Source organism: Cricetulus griseus, unplaced genomic scaffold (assembly GCF_003668045.3).
Source record: "Cricetulus griseus strain 17A/GY unplaced genomic scaffold, alternate assembly CriGri-PICRH-1.0 unplaced_scaffold_8, whole genome shotgun sequence".
NCBI classification, from domain to species: domain Eukaryota; kingdom Metazoa; phylum Chordata; class Mammalia; order Rodentia; family Cricetidae; genus Cricetulus; species Cricetulus griseus.
The window spans coordinates 475,216-502,255 of NW_023277421.1; the positions used below are offsets into that span (position 1 = coordinate 475,216).

Genomic DNA, 27,040 nt, shown 5'->3' on the forward strand with positions numbered 1-27,040 from the left:
TATGCCTTTAATCCCAGCACTCGGGAGTAAGAGGCAGGTGGATCTCTGTGAGTTAGAGGCCAGCCTGGTCTCCAGAGTGAGTGCCAGGGTAGGCTCCAAAGCTAACAGAGAAACCTTGTCTCAAAAAACAAAAGAAAAAAAAAAGAAAAAAAGACAAAAAAAAACAACAACAACAAAATACCCTTCATAATTCAAGTTTGGAGAAACTAGGAATGCAAAGGTTATATCAACATAATAATAAAAACCATATAAAACAATTCCATACCCAAAATTATACTAATGGGGAGTAAATTGGAAACATTTCCAATAAAATAAGGAATGTCCCATCTCCACTCTAACTCAATATTATGTCTTTAGATTTATACATGACAACACAATAAAAGGGAAATAAATAGATACTGGGGGGCAAGCAAAGAAGTCAGAGTAGCTTTATATGCATATAATGAAATCTATATATAAGAGACCTTAAAGCCCACCAGACATCTATGAGAGTTAATAAAAAATCCTAAAGAGACAGGATACAAAAATTGAAGGACTTTAGAATTAACAAAGAAATAACTAAGAAGAAAAACAATCCTCTCACCCTAAGAACAGGGAGACCTGACTTAAAACCTAACCAAGGTCACAATGACCCAAGCCCCTGGAATTTCTTAGCTGGCAGATATAACTCCCTTACAAGGCCACAAGACAACCTAACTGAATACCAAGAATTCCTAGAGGGCCACCCTGCCCTAGGGTCATGAAGATAGAAACAGACTATCCCACTGAGCCAGGAGACCATCCGGCCCCAAAGATAAGAGATCTCCAAAGGATCTGTGACTCTGGTCACGTACCCAAACCCCTAAAATCCTATGGTTTTTTCTCCTATAAAAGGAGCCTGCTTTAGAGGAACAAGGCTTCTTCTTTGTCTGTCGGACTGGGAAGCCCGTTTGCGCAAACGTCCCATAATAAACTTACCTCTTGTTTTTGTATCAGCTGGACTGGACATTGAGTGTTTTTGGGGGGATCGTCCGATTTGTAGAGACTCCTCGGTCCGAGGGTCTTTCAAAATCAATACACAAAAATAGTAGCTTTACTAGATACCACCAAGGAACATGTTGAGGAAGAAATCATTCACAATTACCTCAAACACAAACAAAAACCTTGTAATGAATGTAGCCAAGGAAGTAAAAAATGAATCAAGGATACTATAAGATAGAAAACCATCCCATGCTCAAAAAGTAAACACTAATATTATGAAAATAGCTATACTAAAAAAACCAATCTACCAATTGGATGCAATTGCCACCAATCAATATTCCCACACCATTCTTCTTTACAAATAAGAAATCAACAATAGGTTGAAAATTCACAAAGAAACACCAAGGATCATTTAGGAAAGCAATATAACAACATTGCAAGCTATCACCATGCCTGATTTCAAGTTGTACTACAGAAACATGGTAATAAAAACACCACTGGCATACACTTTTAATCTCATCATTCAGGAGGCAGAGGCAGACAGAGCTCTGTGAGTTTGAGGCCAGCCTTTTGTACTTACTAAGTTCCAGGCCAGCCAGAGGCACAAAGTAAGACCCTGTCTCAAAAAGAAAACAAAAGGCATCATAATACTAGAACAAACGCAGAGGCATAAATCGATGGCCACACAGGAAACACAGCTATTAACCCAGATAGCCACAAAGTGTTTTTTTTTCACAAAAATCAAAAAATACACATTTGAGCAAACAGCATTGTCAACAAATATTGCTGCCAAAACTATCCATAGTTTTATTTGTAAAGAAGAATGATGTGGGAATAATTTTTGGTGGCAATTGCATCCAATTGGATAAAATAAAACTAGACCTGTGTCTCTCACCACATACAAGAAATAACTGTAAACAGTGCTATTCTCCTGGAGGTTTCTTGCTGATTCAGAACACTTGGAGCTGGACCATGGCCCATCCCCCAATAACCTTATTTGTTTTACAAAGTCTGTTTCCAGCCAGAGATGGGTATGGTTTTCCTTGTTTTCAGGGAATCCTAAGACAGAACATGCATGACAGAATGCATGATTCCATGACGGGCACCCCTGGTAGGTTGAAGGGAGCCACTAAAATAGGCGCAGTCATCTGTCCTGATGCAGAAGTACAGGTTTCTTTTTATTAAGAAAGAGGTATTGTGGGGGACCAATGTATTTCTTCCATGGAATATTTTGAGATCCAGCCTTAGGTTTCACTAAATAGGAACACAGGAAAGCTCAGGCCCACTATTGTATTGTTAATGCCATTAAGGCTACTATTGTTTACCATGGCCTCAGGGTAATATGCCTCCTATTTGCATCTCTGTGGGCCTAAGCATCTGAATAGGCCTGCACCTGGGCTGAGGTGAGAGGTGTGTGAGTGACTAGGGAGGAGAGGAGTTAGGGACCACAGACCTGAGAGGAGAGGAGAAAAGACAGAAATGGTTCCCTTGTGGGAATGTCAGGATGGTTAAGAAAAAGCAGAAAGGATGGCTAATAAAGAAGTGATTCTAGTTCTACAACATGGAACTGAGAGCTCTTTGAAGCTGACAAGATGCCTGTGTTTGGTTTTTATCATCACTGGGTTGCTAGGAGTTTCCACGTCCACACACCCCCACTTAGGCTGAACCTAATGGGTTAAGGCTGAAACATGCCAGGTCACGACAGGAGAGGGCCTAGGGCCAGCCCTAGACTTTGCAGAGCCCCTGTTGAGGGCCCTATCCTTCCTGCAGAGAGGGGGGTGGATGGAGTGGGGGGGTAGGTCGGGGGTCAGGGAAGAGGGATGGGGGTAAGGGGAGGGAGAGGGAGAAGGGATTGACATGTGAAACAAGCTTGTTCCTAACTTGAACTAATACAAAAAATGAAAAAAGAAATGAAAATTAACAACTACAATGAGATTTTTAATCTCACTTCAGTAAGAATGGAATTTGTTAAGAATTCAAATACTGATAAATGCTGGAGAGAATGCAGATTTAAAACAGACACCTTTGTACACTGCTGGTGAGAATATAACCTACTCCAGAATGTGTTAGCATAGAGATCCCTGAAAAAAACTAAAACTGCATCTACTTCATGACTCTTGAGTATTTGTCCAAAAAAAAAAACCAGATACTTTAATTTCAATATTTATTGCAATGTTTACTACAATGCTTATGCTAATCAGCTGAGGAATGGAAAAAGAAAATGTGATTTATATACATATAATTCATTTCTGCATGAAGATGAAATTATGTCATTCTAAAAACTAGGTACAACTGAACATCATTTATGAAACAAATTAAGGCTCTCTCAGAAGTGAAAATTCCGCATGCTTTCTCTCACTAATGGGTCCCAGTCTTAATAGGTACATAAAAATCTGTATGTGGAATGGTGTGAAAGGAGAAGAAAAACTGGGGACAAAGAAGAGTAATGAAAAAGGGGAGGTTTGAGAAATGTGAGGGCAGTGAGAGATGAGAGGAGATGATTGCAAAGTACACTACATACTTGCATGAAGAGGGCCTAATGTAAACCTTTATAATAAAATTAAAGTCCCATGTGTTTCTGCTTGTCAATCCTGTACAGGACTGACACCAGCCTTCTAGAAGGAACTCATTCATTTCTTCACGCCTTCCTTTAAAATATAGTTTTATTGTAGTGTTTAGGAGGTGTTCTAAATTTAATATTCTTCTACATGTTTTAAAATGTATAAATGCATGGCTACAGTTAAAAGTCATCTAAAGAGAAGATCAAGCTTATGGACACATGATGTAACACTAGAGTGGCTGGAGAGATAGGTTGGTGATTAAGAATGCTTCTTGTTCTTCCAGAAAAACTGAGATAGATTCCCAGCACCTAATGTGGACACTTAGAACCACCTGGAACTCCAGATCAAGGAGATACAACACCTTCCTCTGACCTCAATGGACACACAAGTAACACATTCACAGACACACACATACACATAAATAAAAGTAAATCTCAAGGAACACTAGAAAAATCATGTGGTACCAGAATTTACTATAAAACGTGATATTGTCCTTATGATACTCATTTAATAAAGCTGCCATCCTAAAATAAAACACTGACAAAATCATTTCCCTTAACATTTAAACATAGCTTTTCACATGACATGGCATGCTTCATCCCAAAGATGACCATCATACATCTATACCACCTGTCAATTCATTCTCATAAGAAAAATTTCACATGAGAGTAACTAAACTGGGTAAGTATCTGGTTGAAAAACAAACAAACAAACAAAAAACAAGGCATATTTCCAACTTCTAATCTTTTGAGTTGGAAATCACATAAACTATATGCACAAAATATTTATAGAGATTGATGAGAAGACAGTACTGAGAAGGCTACTGCAAAATTGGAAAGATAAAACATTCTGAGGTGTAGTAATGACATAATGACTACTTTAACTTTCTTCAAATACACAAACCAAGACATCCAGATGAACCTGAAAGTCATAGGACTGTAATTCTAGCCCATACAAAAACTAGACCACTTAACCCAAGCCACCTTGTAAAAATGGTTATAAAACAACATTGTGAGGTAAACCTTTTACTTCAACCCTGAAACCATCCTCATAAAGTATGTGTGTGTGTGTGTGTGTGTGTGTGTGTGTGTGTGTGAGAGAGAGAGAGAGAGAGAGAGAGAGAGAGAGAACATGTGCACTCAAGCGCGCGGGAGTGCATGTACACTAATCATACACATGTGTACATGTGTGCATCTACGGTCACAAGCATACTCCCTTGGGCCTGGTTTAGTTTTTGAGGGAATAGGGATGGAACAGAGTTGTCGGGGAGGAATGCAGGCCAACTCCAGATAAAAATTTCCAAGTAAAAACAAACAATTATGACAATTCCCTTCCATTGGAAAGGACAAATACTACCCCCACCCTAAACATAAGGACTCTGCAAAATCCCAAAAGCAGCCTGCCTGAGGCCTGCCCTGTACCTCAGGGCAGCACATGCACATGCACACAGAACCTCCCTGTGCCTGCAAGCCACAGCCAGGAGGTCTATGGCTAGCAAAGTTCCTACTGCTCCTTGAGGTGCTAGCCCCATACAAAGGACCCAGAAAGCTCCAAGATGCAGTGGGGATGGGAGGGACAGGAAAGGCAGCTCACCTTGGAACTGTTTTCCTTGTCATCGAAGGGCTGCAGGTTGCAGACTGTGTTCTGGCTGAAGTCCTTGTTGGGCCCTTAGGACTCCAAGCTCCTGTGCACATTCCTCATGAGCTTGGGGCTGGATGACAGACAGCATCAGGTTGAGTTCTCATCATTGACTGCCTGGCTGATAGCCCCAGGCATGGATGCCAGCTCAGCAAGCCACCTGGACACCTCAGAGAATGGAAGCCGCCCCAGGCCCTTTCAGCATCAACAGTGGTGGTGGAGCTTCGCCTTGGACAGTAGCCACAAGCTGGCGGCTAAGCAGGCAGCCACTGGGGAGCTACTATGTCAGCTACTGGTTCGAGGTGGAGGAGCCTGAAGTAGCACATCCCACCATGGTCTCATTTGGGGCCTGGCTCGCAACAGCAAGACCTCTGAGAAGAGGAACCGGTTCACTCTGGAGACACACATGGGACACACAAGCACTCCTGGGGGAGCAAAGTAAGTCGCAGGAGCTGGAGCTTCCCTGGCAGGCAAGGTGGAGTTCTGGAAGACTACCCCAACCTGTTCCATGCTCCTCAGGTCTAGCCTTTCCTCAAGGCCACGCCCCCTGAGCAAGGGATTCTACTATACCTCCACTAGGCCCCGCCCCCTGCCCAAGGCCCTGCCTTCTCCTCGCTTCTGGGAGCCGAGATTCTTTTCTTGCTTTCCTTATTTATTCATTTATTTTGTTTTGTTTTTTCCCAAGAGATTATTTTTACTAGTTCAAATTAGAAACTGTCACTTGTCAATCCCTTCTCCCTCTCCCTGTCCTTTCTCCCCACCCACTCTCTGCACCCACCTCATCCCCCCTCTGCACCCCAGGGAGGGTAAGATCTTCCATAGGAGTTCCTCAAAGTCTTTCATATCATCCTGGGCAGGGCCTAGGCCCTCGCCTATGTGTCAATGCTGAGAGAGCATCCCTCCAGGTGGGATGGGTTCCAAAAGTCCCTTCTTACACCAGGGATAAATACTTATCCACTACCAGGGACAGATAGAGTACTGAGGCTGCCTCATTGATTTCCACTTTCAGGGGTCTGCATAAGTCCTGTGTGACCTCCCAGACATCAGTCTGGAGTCCCTGTGTTCCCCCTTGTTCAGGTCAGGTGTTTCTGTGGGTTTCATCAGCCTGGTCCTGACCACTTTGCTCTTCATTCCTCCCTCTCTGCATCTGGGTTCCAGAGTTCAGTTCAGTGTATAGCTGGGGATGACTGACTCTGCTTCCATCAGCCACTGGATGAGGGCTCTAGGATGACATATAAGGCAGTCATGAGTCTCCTTATAGGGGAAGGACATTTAGGGTAGCCTCTCCACCACTGCCTAGATGTCAGCAGGTGTCATCCTTGTAGATCTCTGGAAATCTTCCTAGTGCCAGATCTCTCTTCGAACCTATAATGGCTCTTTCTGTTATGGTATCTATCGCCAGTTCTTTATTCTTCCCCCTACTCAACCTTTGTGCTCCACCATTTCCTCCTCTCCCTTCCTCATCTACCCCTCTCATTCTTCCAGCTCCATTTCCCCTACCCTCATGCTCCCAATTAGCTCATGAGATCATGCCCCTTCCCCTTCTCCAGGTCCATGCATTTTTCTCTTAGAGTCCTTCTTGTTCCTTAGTTCCTTTGGTGATGAGGATTGTAGGCTGGTAATCCTTTGATCTATGTCTAAAATTCATATATGAATGAGTACATACCATGTTTGTCTTTTTGTGACTGGGTTACTTCACTCAGGATGCTGTCTTCTAGATCCATCCTTTTGCCTGAGAATTTCAAGATTCCATTGCTTCCCTCCCAACCCCCCACCCCCGATAAGTAGTGCTCCATTGTAAATATGTACCACATTTTCTCAATCCTTTCTTCAGTTGAGGGACATCTAGTTTGCTTCCAGGTTCTGGCTATTACATACAACGCTGCCATGAACTTTTTGAACATATGTTGTATTAATGTGCATTCTTTTGGTATATGCCCAAGAGAGGAAATGCTGGATCTTGAGGTAGACTGATTCCCATTCTCCTGAAATCCCCCACACTGATTTCCAAAGTGGTCTCACAAGTTTGCACTCCCAACAGCAATGGAGGAGTGTTCCTTTTTCTCCACACCCTCTCCAGCATAGGTTGTCATTGGTGTTTTTAATTTCAGCCATTCTGAAAGGAGGAAGATGGTATCTCAGAGTTGTTTTGAGTTGCATTTCTCTGATCGCCAAGGATTTTGAGCACATTCTAAGTGTCTTTGTGCCATTTGAGATTCCTCTGTTGAGAATTCTCTATTTAGTTCTGCACCCTACCTTTAAAATTCATTGATTGGTATTTTGGTGGCTAGCTTCATGTGTTCATTGTATATTTAGTATATCAGTCCCCTGTCAGGTGTGGGGTTGGTGAAGAGCTTTTTCCCATTCTGTGGCTGTTGTTATATCTTACTGACTGTGTTTTTTGCCTTACAGAAGCTTCTCACTTTCAGGAGGTCCCATTTATTAAGTATAGATCTCAATGTCTGTGCTACTGGTGTAATGTTCATGAAGCGGTCTCCTGTGCCAATTCATTCAAGGGTATCTCTCACTTTCTCTTTTAGAAGATTCAATGTGGTTGGATTTAGGGTGAGGTCTTTGATCCATTTGCACTTAAGTTTTGTGCATGGTGACAGATATGTATCTGTCCAGTTGTGCCAACACCATTTGTTGAAGATGCTTTCTTTTTTCCGTTCTATAGATTTAACTTCCTTGTCGAAAATCAGATGTCCATAAGTGTGTGGGTTAATATCAGGGTTTTAAATTTGATTACATTGGTCTTGTCTTTTTTGTGCCAATACCAAGCTGTTTTCAGGACTGTGGCTCTATAATAGAGCTTGAAGTCAGGGATGGTGATGCCTCCAGAATTTCCTTTATTATACAGCATTGTTTTGGCTCCTGGATTTCTTATTTTTCCATATAAAGTTGAGGATAGTTCTTACAAGTCTGTGAATCACTGTGTTAGGATTTTGATGGGGATTGTGTTGAATCTGTAGATTGCTTATGGCAAGATTGTCATTTTGACTGTGTTGATTCTATCTATCCAAAAGTATGGGAGATCTTTGCATTTTCTGATATCGTCTTTAATTTCATTCTTTAAAGACTCAAAGTTCTTACTGTACTGGTCTTTCACATTTTTGTTTAGCCTTACCACAAGATATTTTATGTTGTTTGTGGATATTGTGAAAGGTGATGTATCACTGATTTCTTTCTCATTGCATTTAACATCTGTATATAGTTGGGTTACTGTTTTTTTTTTTTTTTCAGTTAATCTTGTATCCTGCTACTTTGATGAAGTTTTTGTCAGCTGTGGGAGTTCCCTGGTAGAATTTTTTCGATTCACTTATGTGGACTATCTTATCATCTGCAAATAGTGAAATTTTGAGTTTTCCCTTTCCAATTTGTATCCCCTTGATCTCCTTTTGTTGTCTTATTGCTCTAGCTAGAACTTCAAGTACAATATTGAAGAGATATGGAGAGAGTGGACATCCTTGACTTGTTCCTGATTTTAGAGGAATTGCTTTGAATTTCTCTCCATGTAGTTTGATGTTGGCTGTTGGTTTGGTGTATATTGTTTTTATCATGTTTAGATATGTTCCTGTTATTCCTGTTCTCTCAAAGATCTTTATCATGAAGGAGTGTTGGATTTTTTCAAAGGCTTTTTCAGCATCTAGTGAGATGATCATGTGGGTTTTCTGTTTCAGTTTGTTTATATGTTGGATTACATTAATGGATTTTCTTATGTTGAACCATCCTTGCATCCTTGGGATGAAGCCTTCTTGATCATGGTGGACAATTTCTATGATATATTCTTGTATTTGATTTTCTGGTATTTTATTGAGTAGTTTTGCAACAATGTCCATGAGAGATATTGGTCTGTAGTTCTCTTTCTTAGTTGTGTTGTTGTGTCATTTGGATATGAAAGAATACTTTTAGGAGAATTGGTGTTATCTAATCCTTGAATTTCTGGTAGAATTCTGCAATGAAGCCATGTGGCCCTGGGCTTTTTATGCTTGGGAGACTTTTGATGACTGCTTCTATTTAACCAGGGATATAGTTCTGCTTATCTGTTCTTGATTCAATTTGGGTAAGTGATATGTATCCAGAAAATTGTCCATTTCCTTTAGATCTTGAATTTTTAGAGTAGGAGTACAGGTTTTCAAAGTATGTCCTGATGATTCTCTGGATTTCCTCAGTGTCTGTTGTTATTTCTGCCTTTTGATTTATGATTCTGTTAATTAGAGTGCTCTCTCTGTCTTATGGTTAGTTAGGATAGAGGTTTGTCTGTCTTGTTGATCTTCTCAAAGAATCCCCTCTTTGTTTCATTCTTTGTAATGTTTTCCTAGTTTCTACTTTATTGATTTTAGACCTCAGTTTGATTATTTCCTGGCATCTACTCCTCCGTGGTGAGTGTGCTTTTTGTTCTAAAGCTTTAAATTGTCCTGTCAATTCTCTTGTGTGACTATTCTCTAGTTTCTTCATTTGGGCACTTAGTGCTATGAACTTTCCTCTTAGCACTGCTTTCAGAGTATCCCATAAGTTTGGGTATGTTGTGGCTACATTCTCATGTAATTCTAGGAAGTCTTTAATTTTTTTTAAATCTTCCTTGATCCAGGAATGGTGCAATTGGTTGTTATTCAATTTCCATGATTTTGTAGGTTTTCTTCAATTTGTAGTTTTGTTGAATTCTAACTTCAAAGAGTGGTTGTTTGATAAGATACAGGGGCTTATTTCAATTTTTTTGTATCTGTGGAGGTTTGCTATGTTGTCAAGTATGTGGTCAATTTTAGAGAAGGTTCCGTGTGGCGCTGAGAAGAAGGTATATTCTTTTGTGTTTGGATGGGATGTTCTATAGATACCTGCTAAAACCAATTGGTCATAAGTTCCGTTAGTTCCTTTGTTTCTTTAAGTATCTGTCTGGTGATCCTGTCTATTGGTGAGAGCGGGGTGTTGAAGTCTCCTTCTATAAGTTTGTGTGTTTTTATGTGTGCTTTGAGCTTTAGTAATGTTTCTTTTACAATTGTGGGTGCCTTCATTTTGGGGGCATAGTTGTTCAGAATTGAGACTTCATCTTAATGGACTTTTCTTTTGATGATTATTAAATGCCTTTCCTCATCTCTTTTGATGGATTTTAGTTTGAAATCTAATTTCTTAGGTATTATGTTTGCTACAACAGCTTGTTTCTCAGTTCCCTTTGATTGAAAATTTTTTTCCCAGTCCTTTACTCTAAGGTAATGACTATCTTTGAAGTTGAGGTGTGCATCTTGTATATGGCAGAAGGAGGGATTCTGTCTTCGTATCCATTCTGTTTGCCTGTATCTTTTTATAGGCAGGTTAAGACCATTGACATTGAGGGATATTAATGACCATTGGTTGTTGGTTCTTATTTGTTTTGGGTTTATTGTTGGTGTTATCATTGTATGTGTGTCTTTCACCCTGTTTTTTTTCTTCTAGTGTTTGTTAATGTGGGATTATCTATTGCCTATGTTTTGTGTGTGTAGTTATCTTTGTTGGCTTGGAGTTTTCCTTCCAGAACTTTCTGTAGGGCTGGATGTGTGGATATGCATTGTTTAATCTGGTTTTGTCCTGGAATATCTTGTTTTCTCCATCTATAGTGATTGAAAGTTTTGCTGGGTACAGTAGTCTTGGTTGGTATCTATGTTCCCTTAGTGTTTGTGTGACATCTATCCAGGACCTTCTGGCTTTCAAAGTTTCCATTGAGAAGTCGGGTGTAATTCTGCAAGGATGGCCTTTTTCCTTTGCTGCTCTTAATATTTTCTCTTTATTCTGTAAGTTTGCTGTTTTGATTATTATGTGGCAAGGAGACTTCTTTTTGTGGTCCAGTCTCTTTAGTGTTCTGTAAGCTTCTTGTACTTTCTTGTACTTTCATAGGCATATCCTTCTAGGTTGGGGAAGTTTTCTTCTATGATTTTGTTGAATGTGTTTTCTGTACCTTTGAGCTGTATTTCTCTACTTCTTCTACACCTATTATTCTTAGGTTTGGCCTTTTCACGGTGTCCCATATTTCCTGGTTATTTTGTGTTAGGGATTTGTTGGACTTAAGGTTTTCTTTGGTTGATGAATCTATTTCTCCTAGTGTATCTTCAACTCCTGAGATTCTCTCTTCCATTTATTGTGCAATTGAGGTAACTGGTAACCTACCAGGAAGTTGGCTACCAAGATGGCACTGAGATTCCTTGCTATTGAGGTTTCAAATCACAGCAGAAACAGATAGTGACCCCCCAAGGCCACGAGGGGGCACCCATTGGAAGCGGCCATAGAGCAGCACCTTGTCTGAGGAAGGCTGTTGATTTCTGAGTGTTACTAATGACAAAGAAGCTCCTGTTTCAGTTGGGAGCTCAAACAGTTTTTATCACTGACTTCATACATTAATTTACTTCATTAATATCCCTGTCTTCAAGTGGTGCTGTGAATCTCTTTAGGAAGATGGATGAAGTGATAATCCAGTATGAACTGTGTTAGGATATTATTTTTTTTAATTTTTAAAAATGTTTTATTAGTTCAAATTCCGAACAAGTTTACCTCACATGCCAATCCCTTCTCCCTCCCCTCTCCCCCAAATCTCCCTACAAGCCCCCACCTGCCCCCCACCCCATCGACCCTCCACTCCCCATGCAGGGTAGAGCCCTCAACGGGGCCTCCCCAAAGTCCAGCACATCATCCTGGGCTAGGCCTAGGCCCTTCCCCATGTCTCCAGAACAAGAGTGCATTCCTTCACTTGGGATGTGCTCTCAAAGTCCCTTCTTATACCAGGGAAAAATACTAATCCACTACCAGGAGCCTCCTAGAGTGCAGAGGCCTCCTCATTAACAGCCATGTTCAGGGGTCTGATTCAATCCTGGGGTGGCCTCCCAGACAGCAGTCTGGGGTCCATGTGTTCCCTCTTATTCAGGCCAACTGATTCTGTGGGTTTCACCAGGCTGGTACTGACCCCTTTGATCTTCATTCCTCCTTCTCTGCAACTAAGTTCTATTGTTCTGTTCAGTGTATATCTGTGGATGTTTGCCTCTGCTTCCATCAGCCACTGGATGGGGCATCTAGAATGGCATAAAAAGTAGTCATCAGTCTCATTATAGGGGAAGGGCATTTAAGTTATCCTCTCTACCATTGCCTAGATTGTCAGTTCATGTCATCCTTGTAGATCTCTGGAAATCTCCCTAGTGCCAGATCTCTCCTCGGATGTACAATGGCTCCCACTGATATGGTATCTCTCATCATGCTCTTCTCTATTCTTCCCCCAACTCAACATTTCTGCTCCTCCATTTTCTCCTCTGCCCTCCTCTTCTCCTCCTCTCATTCTGGCAACTCCCTCTCCCGTACCTTCATGCTCCCAATTAGCTCAGGAGTTCCAGCCCCTTCTCATTCTCTGGCGGCCAGGCATTTTTCTCATAGAATCATTCTTGTTACCTAGTTTCTTTAGTGAAGAGGATTGTGGGCTAGTAATCCTTTGCTCTATGTCTAAAATTCATATAATAGTGAGTACATACTATGTTTGTCTTTTTGTGACTGGGTTACCTCACTCAGGATGGTTTCTTCTAGTTCCATCCATTTGGCTTTGAATTCAAAGATTCCATTGCTTTTTTTCTGCTGAGTAGTACTCCATTGTATAAATGTATCACATTTTCTCTATCCATTCTTCGTTGAGGGGCACCTAGGTTGCTTTCACATTCTGGCTATTACAAACAATGCTGGTGTGAACATGGTTGAGTATATGTCCTTGGTGTATGAACCTGCATTTTTTGGGTATATGCCCAAGAGAGGAATGGCTGGATCTTGAGGTAGACTGATTCCCATTTTTCTGAGCAACCGCCATACTGGTTTCCAAAGTGTTCTTACAAGTTTGAACTCCCACCAGCAATGGAGGAGTGCTCCTTTGTCCCCACATTCTCTCAAGCATAGATTGTCATTGGTGGTTTTGATTTCAGCCATTCTGGCCAGTTAAGATGTTATCTCAGAGTTGTTTTGGGTTTCATTTCCCTGATGGTCTAGGATTTTGAGCACTTTCTAAGTGTCTTTCAGCCATTTCAGATTCCTATGTTCAGAATTCTCTATTTAGTTCTGCAGCCACTTTTTAATTTCATTGTTTGTTGTTTTGGTTGCTAGCTTCTTGAGTGCCTTCAATATTTTGGAAATCAGCCCTCTGTCAGATGTGTGGTTGGTAAAGATCTTTTCCCATTCTGTGGGCTGTCGTTTTGTCTTACTGTGTCCTTTGCCTTACAGAAGCTTCTCGGTTTCAGAAGGTCCTGTTTGTTAATTGCCGATTTCAATGTCTGTGTTACTGGTGTCATGTTCAGGAAGCAATCCCCTGTGCCAATTCGTTTAAGGGTATCTCCCACTTTCTTATCTAGAAGATTCAGTATGGCTGGTTTTATGGTGAAATCTTTGATCCATTTGGATGTAAGTTTTGTGCATGGTGACAGTTATGGATCTATCTGCAATCTTCTGCACAACCGAACCCAGTTGTGCCAGCACCATTTGTTGAAGATGCTATCTTTCTTCCATTGTATAGATTTAGCACTTTTGTGTTAGGATTTTCTAGGCAAAGATTTTGATACTGAAGATAATGTTTAAATTATTTGTTATGAACATTCTTGTGTGTGGAGAATACATATACAATGTCAGTAACTGTTTCAAATATAGTTTTATTTTCACCCTGCTTCATTACCTTGTTTGAGGAGGACTGGAGTTTGGAGAAATAGCAGGAAGTAAAGTGGCATACCCTGTTCAATATGCCAATACCTAGAGTGGAAGATGGGCTGGACGTGGGTCTCAGTCCAGAACTGTCCATGTGCCAGCCTTCTACCTGCTTTAGACGAGGTCAAGGGAACAGATGTTGCCCTCTCTGCCAGCTCCTTGCAGCAGTGGCCAGAGTCCTTTGGGAGAAACCGTCAGTATACAGATGAGTGCCACAATCTTCAAAATCATCTGGTTAAACCTGTATCACTCAGTAAGAAATCCATCCTAGTAATGAAACTAAACCTGAATTTTTCTACTATGCGGGAAATAGGTTATCTGGTTTACCTGATTATTACAGTGCTCATATAGTTCAGAAGTTTTACTATTACTTGGTGACCTAAAGGAAGCTCCATAAAAATGTGCATAGAGTATTGTTGTTTTCAAAAATAATTTGAAAGTCTAGTGTAGTGGTTGTGACCTGTAATCTCAGCCCTAGGAGGATGTGAATTTAAGGCCATGCTGGGCTATATGAGTTGTAGACTATATGACTCTGTAGGCCAATTTATTAGAGCATGTCTAATAAAATAGCAACAAACAACAAAAAATGAAAAACCAGAAACAAAATATTTCCTTGGAGGAAATACTCTAGTAATATGTATAAAGTAATTATGAAACAAGATTATAAAACATGATACCCTGTTCATTACCCTCTACATATTTATATGGAAAACATTGTACATTTGTTACTTTTGTGATACAATGATGGAATGACTGTGATGATGAATTTATTATGCTCATGATTGCAGAGGGTTCAGTCCACATGGCTGGGAAGCATGGTGGAATAGGGCAGTTTGGCCATGTAGCCAAAACACACAAAGAGGGGAAGCTATCTGGAGGCTGTCAGGCTTCACTACTCTTCAGTCCAAGCTCCCATGGCACATGGAGGTCACATAACTTCCACCCTCAGAATTGACCTTTTCCATATGCTAACCCTTCCAGGAAAGTCTCTCACATATATAACCATAGGCATGCCTCTGTAATTTCCTAGGTGATGCTAAATCAAGTGAAGTTGACAATGTATTGGTACCACACCTTATTAAACTCTCCCCATTGTTTGACTGTTCTATGCCTTTCTTTAACTTTGGTTTGAAAAGACAATTTTCTGGGCGATGTTTACTGGGAGCCATTATCAATAGCAGCAATGTCTGTCCTGAGTGGAAAGAGATCTGCTGTCAATATGAAGCTACAAGTTAGAACTTCCAATTCTCACACCAGGATTTATAACCTTAGTTTCATCCATCTAAGTTTTATTTCCATTGAAATGAAAAAAAAACATTCTAAATATTGATGGGATGTAATAGGGTGGGTTTTTTTGAGACAGTGTTTCTCTGTGTAGCTGTAGAGCTTATCCTGGCACTCACTCTGTAGACCAGGCTGGCCTCAAACTTACAGAGATCCTACTGCCTCTGCCTTCCCAGTGCTGGAATTAAAGGCATGTGTCACCAACACCCTGCATTATGTGATGTTTTACTAAATATGCATATTATGGAAATTTAAACCAGCTTAATTATGAAACCCACTGCCTCAACTATCTGTCATTGCTTTGTGTGAAAACATTTAAAAGCTCATATTTACTACTTTAACATAGACACCATAATGTGCGATTAGTACCTAGAGTTACTGCATGGTGCACTATGACCTAGCATGGGTATTTCTTTACAATAACTTTTTATCCTCTGATAGATAATCTTGATTTCCAACCTGACTGGATCTAGAACTAATCAAAAGACAACTGCTGAGAGTTCTGCCCTCCTGTACTTCCATCAGAATCCAGCTTCTTCAGAAATTCTGAGTGAAAGGCTGAAGACCAGCTGATCTCCAAGGTTCCTCCTGGTCTTGGGAGGCAGATGGGGTGTGCAGGAGTCTGATTCAGTGACAGTAATATGACTTGCTCAATGTTGGTTTAAATTTAGACTCAAATGAAGCATAACTTTACAGAACATTCACAACGATATACTTATGCAAGACATACCATAGTTTCAAAGATTATGCAATCTTATGAAACTGCACCACCAGCTCAAGACTATGAGGCTCTGTATGACTTTATATTACATCAGTGACAGTGCACATAGATGCTGTTTGACTCTTGGTGAGAGCTTCATGATGTGGCCAGATGACTCTCTGATATTTGATTTACTTTTCCTGATGGGTAAAGATGTTGAGAAGTTTCTGTATACTTTTTGTACTTTCATCATTTGAAAATTGCGTTTTGAATTTCTTTGTGCATTTATTCTTTTGTTTATTTCATGGCTTTTTGTTTTTTTATGGATACTAGCTATTTACCAAATTTCTATCACCTAAGGTTCTCTCCAATTCTTTTTGTTTTTGAGTTTCAATTAACATATATATATATATATATATATATATATATATATATATATATATATAATGGCAATCAATATCATAGCAGCAGGCAGCAGGTTCTGCAGTCATTTGAACAAAATTGTAGAGACGTCCAGCACTCTCCATTTAAAACCAAAACAAAAAACAAACAAACAAACAAACAACAACAAAGTAAAAAACAAAATCCCAGAAAACAGCACAGTTCTGTTACTCTTGTGGTACTTGGCACCATTTTTTTTAAATTAGCTTCTCAATCATCATCTGGGAGAAAACCATTCTGAGCAACATCATTAAAAACACCTCTGATAAAGCATAGTCACTACTATGTATCATAAAGCAGGACCACATATGAGTGAGTACATATCATGTTTGTCTTTTTGTGATTGGGTTACCTCGCTCAGAATGGTTTCTTCAAGTTCTATCCATTTTCCTGCAAATTTCAAGATTCCATTGTTTTTTTCTGCTGAGTAGTACGCCATTGTGTAAATGTACCACAATTTCTCTAACCATTCTTCGGTTGTCTCTCCAATTCTTTAGGTTGATTCTTCACTTTATTTTGTCCTTTCCTGTTCAGAAGATTTTTATTTAACAAGTTCATTGTCATTCTTGAAAAATCCTGGGCTAAATACAGACTTTTTGAAAGAATTGATAAGAATATATCTCACTGAAAATAAGAAAGCTTTCCAATTTATTGTGTGTGTTCTGCTCATTAGCTCTCATGTTCTCACAATCTGGCATGTGATTTAGCCCACTTGTAAAATGGGCAGAAATGTATTACCTACTGCATAGGGTAGCAGAGTGGGAACTAAAAGAAGGCATGGTACTATCAAAAATTTATTTTTGAAATCAGGAAATGTTGTATTTCTGGTTTAAATAATCTGCTGTATATCTAAAATAATTATTTCCTATTATATATGGGCAAAGGAGTTTGGCAAAGTTATACTATAATATTTAATCATAATCACAATAAATACCATATGACTCAGAGAAGGTAATGTCCAACAAAACAGTTGCCATTGGATATTTTGATGAAAGTGATTTAGGCAAATATTTGGATGATACTTTTTATTTATCTGTTTTTGTTTTTAGGACAGGGTTTCTCTGTTTAACAGTCCTGGCTGCTCTGAAGCTCATTTTGTAGACCAGGGTGTCTTTGAACTCAGAAGGAACCACGTGCCTCTACCTTCTGAGTGCTGGGATTAAAGATATGTTCTACTGCCTGGGTTAGATGGTTTTTAAAACGGTGAACATTTTTATTAAAGTGTATTTAAAACACCATTAATTCCTCTTCCCTTTCCTACATCAAACAATGAACACTGTTTTTATTATTTAAAGAGGTGGTACAATTGAATATCTGAAAATGAATTTCATTTCTTTTTTATTAGTTCAAATTAGGAAGAAGCTTGTTTCACATGTCAATCCCTTCTCCCTCTCCCTCCCCTCACACTCACCCCTCCTACCCAACCTAGACCTACCCCCACCCCACCCACCCTCCACTCCCCAGGCAGGGTGGGGCCCTCAATGGGGGCTCCGCAAAGTCAACCAGATCGTCCTGGGCTGGGCCTAGGCCCTTCCCCATGTGTCCAGGGCAAGAGGGAATCCCTTCACATGGGATGGGCTCTCAAAGGCTCTTCTTAGATCAGGGAAAAATACTAATCCACCACCAGTGACCTCCTAGATTGCAGAGACCTCCTCATTGACATCCATGTTCAGGGGTCTGGATCAGTGTTGTACTGGCCTCTCAGACAGCATCTGGGGTCTATGTGCTCCACCTTTTTCAGCCAGATGTTTCTGTGGGTTTCACCAGACTGGTACCAACCCATTTGATCTTCATCCCTCCCTCTTTGCAACTAAGTTCCAGAGTTCAGTTCAGTGTGTATCTGTGGATGTCTGCCTCTGCTTCCATAGCCACTGGATGACGGCTCTAGGATGGCATAAAAAGTAGTCATCAATCACATTTTTGTGGAAGGGCATTTAGGTTATCCTCTCCATCATTGCCTGCATCATCAGATCATGTCATCCTTGTAGATCTCTGGAAGTCTCCCAAGTGACAGATCTCTCCTCAGACATATAATGGCTCCCTCTAATATGGTAGCTCTCATCCTTCTCTCCTCTCTTCTTACCCCAACTCAATTATTTCTGCTCCTCCATTTCTTCTTCTCCTCTCTTCTTCTACTGCTCTCATTCTGGCAGCTCCGCCTCCCCTCCCCTCATACTCCCAATTAACTCAGGAGTTCCTGTCCCTTCCCATTCTTGGGGTCAATGCATTTATCCCCATAGAATACTTCATGTTTCCTAAATTCTTTGGTGAAGAGGACTGTAGGCTGGTAATCCTTTGCTCTATGTCTAAAATTCATATATGAGTGAGTACATACTATGTTTGTCTTTTTGTGACTGGGTTACATCACTCAGGATGGTTTCTTATAGTTCCATCCATTTGCCTGCAAAGTTCAAGATTCCATTGCTTTTTTCTACTGAGTAGTACTCCATTGTCTAAATGTACCACATTTTCTCTATCCATTATTCGTTGAGGGGCATCTAGGTTGCTTCCAGGTTCTGGCTATTACAAACAATGCTGCTATGAACATGGTTGAACATATGTCCTTGTTGTATGAACCTGCATTATTTGGGTATAAAACCAAGAGAGGAATGGCTGGATCTTGAGGTAGACTGATTCCCATTTTTCTGAGCAACCGCCATAGTGATTTCCAGAGTGGTCTTACAAGTTCACCCTCCCAACAGCAATGAAGGAGTGTTCCTTTTTCTCCACATCCTCTCTAGCATAGGTTGTCATTGGTATTTTTGATTTAGCCATTCTGACAAGTGTGAGTTGTTATCTCAGAGTTGTTTTGAGTTGAATTTCTCTGATGGCCAAGTATTCTGAGCACTTTCTTAAGTGTCTTTCAGCCATTTCAGACTCCTCTGTTGAGAATTCTCTATTTAATTCTCCACTCCACTTTTAATTGCATTGTTTGGTGTTAGGTGAGTTCATTGTATACTTTGGAAATCAGCCCTCTGTCTGATGTGGGGTGGTGAAGATCTTTTTCCATTCTGTGCACTGTTGTTTTGTCTTCACGACTATGTCCTTTGCCTTACAGAAGCTACTCAGTTTCCGGAGGTCCCATTTATTAACCGAAGATCCCAATGTCTGTGCTACTGGTGTAATGTTCATGAAGCTTTCTCCTGTGGCTATTCGTTCAAGCCTATCTCCCACTTTCTCTTTTAGAAGATTCAGTGTGGCTGGATATAGGGTGAGGTCTTTGATCCATTTGCACTTAAGTTTTGTGCATGGTGACAGATATGGATATATCTGCAATCTTCGACATGTGCGAATCCAGTTCTGCCAGCATCATTTGTTGAAGATGCTAACTTTCTTCCATTGTATAGATTTAGCATCTTTGTCAAAAATAAGGTGTTCATAGGTTTGTAGGTTAATATCAGGGTTTTCAATTTGATTCCATTGGTCTGTATGTCTATTTTTGTGCCAATACCAAGCTGTTTTCAGAGCTATGGCTCTATAACAGAGCTTAAAGTCAGGGATGGTGATGCCACCAGAAGATCCCTTATTGTACAGTGTTGTTTTGGCTATCCTTGGTCTTTTGTTTTTCCATATAAAGTTGAGTATTGTTCCTTCAAGGTCTGTGAAGAACTGTGTTGGGATTTTGATGAGGATGCATTGACTCTACAGATTACTTTTGGCAAGACTGCCATTTTTACTATGTTGATTCTACCTACCCTTTGCATTTTCTGGAATCTTCTTTAATTTCTTTCTTTAAGGACTCAAAGTTCTTACTGTATAGGTCTTTCACTTTTTCGGTTAGTGTTACCCCAAGATATTTTATGTTGCTTGTGGATATTGTGAAGTGTGATGTTTCTCTGATTTATTTCTCATTGCATTTATCATCTGTATAGAGTAGGGCTACTGATTTTTTGAGTTAATTTTGTATCCTGCTACTTTGCTGAAGGTGTTTATCAGCAGTAAGCGTTCCCTGGTAGAGACTTTTGGGTCACTTGTGGAGACTATCACACCCTCTGCAAACAGTGAAAGGTTCACTTCTTTTTTTCCAATTTGTATCCCTTTGATCTTTTTTTGTTGTCTTATTGCTCTAACTAGAACTTCAAGTACTTCAGTATTGAAGAGATATGGAGACAGTGGACAGCCTTGTCTCATTCCTGATTTTAGAAGAATCGCATTGAGTCTCTCCATTTAGTTTGATATTGGTTGTTGGTTTACTGCATATTGTTTTATTTTGTTTCTGTTATCCCTGATCTTTCCAAGACATTTATCATGAAGTGGTGTTGGATTTTCTCTCCATTTATTTTGATGTTGGCTGTTGGTTTGGTATATATCGTTTTTATCATGTTTAGATATGTTCCTGTTATTTATGTTCTTTCAAAGATCTTTATCATGAAGGAGTGTTGGATTTTTTCAAAGGCTTTTTCAGCATCTAGTGAGATGATCATGTGGTTTTTCTTTTTCAGTTTGTTAATATGGTGGATTACATTGATAGATTTTCATATGTTGAACCATCCTTGTATCCCTGGGATGAAGCCTACTTATCATAGTGGATGATTTTTCTATGTGTTCTAGTATTCGATTGGCCAATAATTTGTTGAGTATATTTGCATCTATGTTCATGATGGATATTGGTCTGTAGTTCTCTTTTTTAGTTGTATCTTTCTGTGGCTTGGATATTAAAGTGATTGTAGCTTCGTAAAAAGAGTTTGGCAATATCCCTTCTGCTTGTATAGTGTGCAACAACTTGTGCAGTACTGGTATTAGCTCTTGCTTGAATTTCTGGCAGAATTATGCAGTGAAGTCATCTGGCCCTGGGCTTTTTTGGTTGGAAGGCTTTTGATAACTACTTCTATTTCATTCGGGGTTACAAGACGATTTAAACTGCTTATCTATTCTTGGTTTAATTATAGTAAGTGATATCTATCCAGGAAACTGTCCATTTCCTTTAGATTTTCAAATTTTATGGAGTACAGGTTTTCACAGTATGACCTGATGATTCTCTGGATTTCTTCAGTGTCTGTTGTTATATCCCCCATTTCATTTCATTTTAGATTTTGATAATTATCATACTGTCTCTCTGCCATTTGGTCAGTTTGGATAGAGGTTTGTCTATCTTGTTGATCTCCTCAAAGAATCCCCTCTTTATTTCATTATTTGTAATGTTTTCCTAGTTTCTACTTTATTGATTTCAGCCCTCCGTTTGATTATTTCCTGGCATCTACTCCTCCATGGTGAGTGTGTTTGCTTCTTTTTGCTCTAAATCTTTCAATTGTTCTGTCAATTCTCTCATGTTTCTTCATGCTCCAGTTCTTCATATGAGCACTAAGTGTTATGAACTTTCCTCTTAGCATTGCTTTCAAAGTGTCCCTCAAGTTTGGGTATGTTGTGTCTACATTCTCATTAAATTCTAGGAAGTCTTTAATTTCTTTTTTTATTTCTTACTCAACCCAGGAATGGTGCAATTGGGTGTTATTCAATTTCCATGAATTTGTAGGTTTTCTGCAATTCGTATTGCTATTGAAGTCTAGTTTTAAAGCATGGTCATCTGATAAGATACAGGCGGTTGTTTCAATTCTTTTTTATCTGTGGAGGTTTGCTTTGTTGCCACCTGTGTGGTCAATTTTTGAGAAGGTGCCATGTGGCGCTGAGAAGAAGGTGTATTCTTTTGTGTTTGGATGGAATGTTGTATAGATATCTGTTAAACCCAGTTGGGTCATAACTTCTGTTAGATCCTTTGTTTCTTTGTTAAGTTTCTGTCTCGTGGTCCTGTCTAGTGGTGAAAGCAGTGTGTTGAAGTGTACTACTTTAAGTGTGTGTGGTTTTATGTGTGGTTTGAGCTTTAGCAATGTTTCTTTTACAAATGTGGGTTCCTTTGTATTTGGGGAATAGATGTTCAGGATTGAGACTTCATCTTGAAGGACTTTTCCTGTGATGAGTATGAAATGGCCTTCTTCATCTCTTTTGATTGATTTTAGTTTGAAGTCTAATTTGTTAAATATTAGGATTGCTTCACCAGCTTGTTTTCTGGGCCCATTTGATGGGAAAATCTTTTCCCAATCCTTTATTTTGAGGTAACACCTGTCTTTGAAGTTGAGGTGTTTTTCTTGTATACAGCAGAAGGATGGATTCTGTCTTCATATCCATTCTGGTTGACTGTATCTTTTTATGGGCAGGTTAAGACCATTGACACTGAGGGATATTAATGTCCATTTGATTGTTTGTTCTTGTTTTGGATTTATTGTTAGTCGTGGCTTTGTGTGTGGATTTCACCCTCCTTTTTCTTTTCTTGTTTGGTAGAATTATATTATCTATTGCCTTTATTTTTGTGAGTGTAGTTGTCTTTGTTAGGTTGGAGTTTTCCTTCTAGAACTTTCTGTCCTGCTGGATTTGTGGATATGTCTGGTTTTGTCATGGAATATCTTGTTTTCTCCATCTATAATGATTGAAAGTTTTGCTGGGTATAGTATTGTGGGTTGGCATCCATGGTCCCTTAGTATTTGTAGGATATCTATCCAGGACCTTCTGGCTTTCAAAGTTTCCATTGAGAAGTTGGGATTTATGCTGATAGCTCTGCCATTATGCTACTTGGCCTTTTTCCTTTGCTCTTCTTAATATTTTTCTCTTTATTCTGAAGGTTTGATGTTTTGATTATTATGTGTTGAGGGGACTTCTTTTATGGTCCAGTCTGTTTGTTGCTCTGTAAGCTTCTTATACTTTCATAGGCATATCCTTCTTTAGGTTGGGGAAGTTTTCCTCTATGATTTTGTTGAATATGTTTTCTGTACCTTTGAGCTGTATTTCTTCACCTTCTTCTATACCTATTATTTTTACGTTTGGCCTTTCCACAGTGTCCCATATTTCCTGGATATTTTGTTGGGCTTGAGATTTTCTTTGGCCCATGATTTTATATCCTCTAGGGAGTCTTCAACAACTGAGATTCACTCTTCCTTCTCTTGTATTCTATTGGTTATAGTCACATCTTTAATTCTTTGTTCATTTATCCAGCCTTTATATTTCTAGCATCACCTCATTCTGTCTTTTCTTTTTTTCTGTTTCAGCTTCCATGCCTTGAACTGTTTCCAGTGCTTCCTTCACCTGTTTGGTTGTTTTTTCTTGGCTTTCTTTAGATTCTTTGAGAGATTTGTTAACTTCTTGAATTCTTCGGTTTGTCTTTTCCTCCATCTCATGTAATTTTTGCTTGTTTTTTTTTTTTTCTATTTCTTTCAGGGATTTTCTTGTTTCCTCTTTAAAAGACTCTATCATCTTCCTAAGATAATTTTTGAGCTCAATCTCTTCTTCATGCTCTGTGTTGGGCTTTTCAGATCTTGCTGTTTTGGAGTCCCTAGATTCTGGTGGTGCCATATTGGTTTTTCTGTTGTCGAGTGTGTTCTTACTCTTCTTCCCATCCCTTCTTCTAGTGAGTGCAGGTGGCTCAGCAGTGGGATCGCAGAGGGTGGTGGGTGGACAAGTGTGGGGTATGTCCAGACTCAGGGTGGACCTTCCTGAGGCTCGTACACATGCTGAGGTTAGGGTACCGGCTGCAGGACAGAGGACATGGTGTAGACAGGGGTGAGGTGTTCTGGACTGGGGGTGGACATTCCCGGACTGGGGAGGTCCTCTCTTCTCGGGGGTGGGGGTGGGGGGTGGGGGTGGGGTGTTTCAGGCAGAATTGATCAGGGGTGATGGGAGAGGTTGGGAAACAGAAGCGCCCAGACTCACCCGAGGCTAGGGCACCAGCCGCAGGACAGAGGGCATAGTGTAGACTGGGGTGAGGTGAGTCGGGACTCAGGGTGGACCTTCCCAGACTGGGGAGGTCCACACTTTTCCAGGTGGGATCAGGCAGAAGCGAGCAGGTATTGATGGAGTATGTTGGGGGCAGGCAAGCAGCGCCCAGACTCACCTGAGGCTAGGGCACCTGCCACCATACCTAGTGCAAGGTGTACAAGGGAGGGGGGGATTTCATTTCTTTACTCAACCACATCTTTACTGAAAATTCAGATGCTCTTTACTTCTGAACAAATGGCATATGGTCTTTGAAAGAGTTCCCCATTTTTCAAACTTGAAAAAACACACAAAAAATCCTTATGCTACCTTCATTTAATTACAGTAACATAGGCTAGGGTTCCCAGGTCAAGCCACAAAGACCTCCCCTCACATATGCAATGAGCAATAGCATTTATTGCCAGCTTGTTTGGGTCAGCCACACATTAAAATAATGGCAACCCCAAGAGAAGCTTGCAGACTTCCTTTAAACATAGCTAGGGGAATTTCAGGGACAGTTAGGTCATCTCCAACCATCCTGACTGGCTGAGCAAGTAGCAATTACACTACTTTGTTTCTGATGGGCTGGGGTATATTTGGGTAAGTCTGGACAGGCCTTAAGGTGGGGGAAGATGTTACATGAATTGAAATGTAGGTGATGACTCAGCCTGGTACATACTATCCCCCTTGTCCTCCTGCTCACTGGTGACATTGTTGATTCACTGCCCATTGTTTGTATTTTTTCAGGGAATTATTGCCTGCTCTTTCAAGGAACAGAAACTGAAACTTATATCAGAACCTAAAACTTAAAACAGAAAAGGGAAATTAGGCCCAGTAGAGCCCAGGGCCAGGAGAAGCCTACCATGGCATTAACATGGTTTCTCACATATTCCTATTAAAGATGAATGATGGGAGCATTAGTGGGACAGTTGCCTGAAAATACCATAGTCTGTGGTCAGAATAGGACACTGGGTTCTCAGGAGCTGAAGTTGTAGGTGGTGGAGAGCCTCATGATGTGGGTGCTGGGATACGAACTCAGGTCATGTGCAAGAGCCATGCCTACTCTTAGCCACCGAATCACCTCTAGTCTGCCTCTTTGTTTCTTATTAGTATGTTATATTAACATCAATTAATATTTAATACATTATAATATATTAATAATTGGGTAATGATTTGCTGTTTGAATATCACTAACTTATTCACTGCCCTATAAGTCTGGGAGAAGGATATATTTCATTGCTGATGAGAACACCCTATTTCCACAGGAACTCTTTATTTCTTGATTCTTTTCTCCTTCTGTAAGATCTCCACAACCAGAATTCTGTTAGATAATACTCCAGTTCCCTCAGCTCTTCCCATATGTTCAAAAAAGTCTTTCTAATCTTAGCTTCCCTTTTTAATCCACCCAGTCTCTAAGGTCACATGTCCTTAAGTCAAAACCACTCCACAGTTTCTCAATAGCAGGGGCGTCTCTCCTCCTGGTTAGAATTGTAGAACTGAAAAAAACTAGAAGCTCTATAGTGATGAATTTTGAGGAATATATGCATTAAAGTTCTGGTTTGATTCAGTATAAGCTGCTGTGGAGATTTAAGGTCCAGGTGGTTTATTCCAAATACCAAGGCTTTAACTGTCTTTTGTTAAAACAACAACAAAATAAAACAGAAGTCTAAAGCTTCTTTAATTTCCAATAACTAAAAGAAACATTGGTTTTGTGTTGATACATTGTAGTAACAATAACTGGTGCATTAAGACAGCAAGAGTGTCCACAGTATACACTGGTACAGGGTACATAGAGAACAGATTGCAGTAGGGGCAATGAAATTTGCAGTTTTAAAGAATGTGAAACTGACCTACTGAGTCCATCTTATCATGAACATATCACAGTGCTGGGTATTTACTATGCATGATAGAGAACTGTGTAGTACCCAGAAGGGAGAATGATTTGAAAAGTGACACAACACAAAAATACCTTTTTCGCTATGGACATTATGTCTGTTTTTAAATAACAAGAGAAGACAAAGCTGCAGAGGTTCTGTGACTTGCAGCCTGGAGTAGTTATCCTAACTGGTCAGCTCTGGTAGTGTTAAAAGGTGGGGCAAGTCCAGGCTTATTTTTCCCAGAGAAAGGTCAGGGGAAAGGGGCCTGTGCATACATCACAGGACCATCAGTAGGACACAGGGTCTTACCCCAAGCAATCCTGAGAGGTTGAAGACAATCAATGGTCAGATGCTCCAGAGAGCTGGAACACCACAAAAACAGGGTGAAAAATGCTAAGTCCCTCTGCACAGAGAGGTAAGTAAGACCATGTGGTCATTACTTAACATATTCCAAATTATTCTAAGAGATAGAATGAGGGAAATGAGACCAAACACCAGTCCTACTCATTTCATCTCATTAGCACAGAGATATCAGCACGTGATCGGTATCAAGAAAGAGGTGGGAGCTTATTTATTGCCAAAGATTGCACAGAATGAAAGCACTGAATAAGACTGGAAAAGCCTTCTGATTACTAATAATACTATGAACATACTAGAAAGAAAAATAGGAGGAAACATTTCAAATAAAGAAAATGATAAGTCATGAGCCAAGTAGTCTTCCATTAACCAAGAAGGCTTAGAAATTCAAGGAAGTTTTCCAGTGAAATGAAACTATGAGGACTATGAAAATATCAGCTCTGAACTGTGGTATATTTATATGACAATAAAGAATGGGTAATAAGCATCATTCAGCCATCATCAGAGAAGCTTCCTCCTGCTGCAGATGGGAACAAATATAGACATTATCTAGAGAGAGAGAGAGAGAGAGAGAGAGAGAGAGAGAGAGAGAGAGGAGAGAGGTGAGCTAGGGTTGTTCTGAGTGAAGGACTGTACTGCCTCCATTCATTGGGAATATTTTCAAGCTTCCTTGCCAGTACAGCCAGTGACAGCACAGATTATTGACTTCCACATGGCTTCAGGGAGCAGCGTGGATTATGGACACCAACATGGCATGGAGATACAGCACAGTCTGTGGAGGTATTTTGAGG

At 40.1% G+C, this 27,040-nt stretch overlaps 1 pseudogene; it reads right to left on the bottom strand.

The window, feature by feature from the left end:
• LOC118237722 overlaps window positions 1-27,040 on the bottom strand; it is an 83,489-nt pseudogene that overhangs the window by 36,651 nt on the left and 19,798 nt on the right.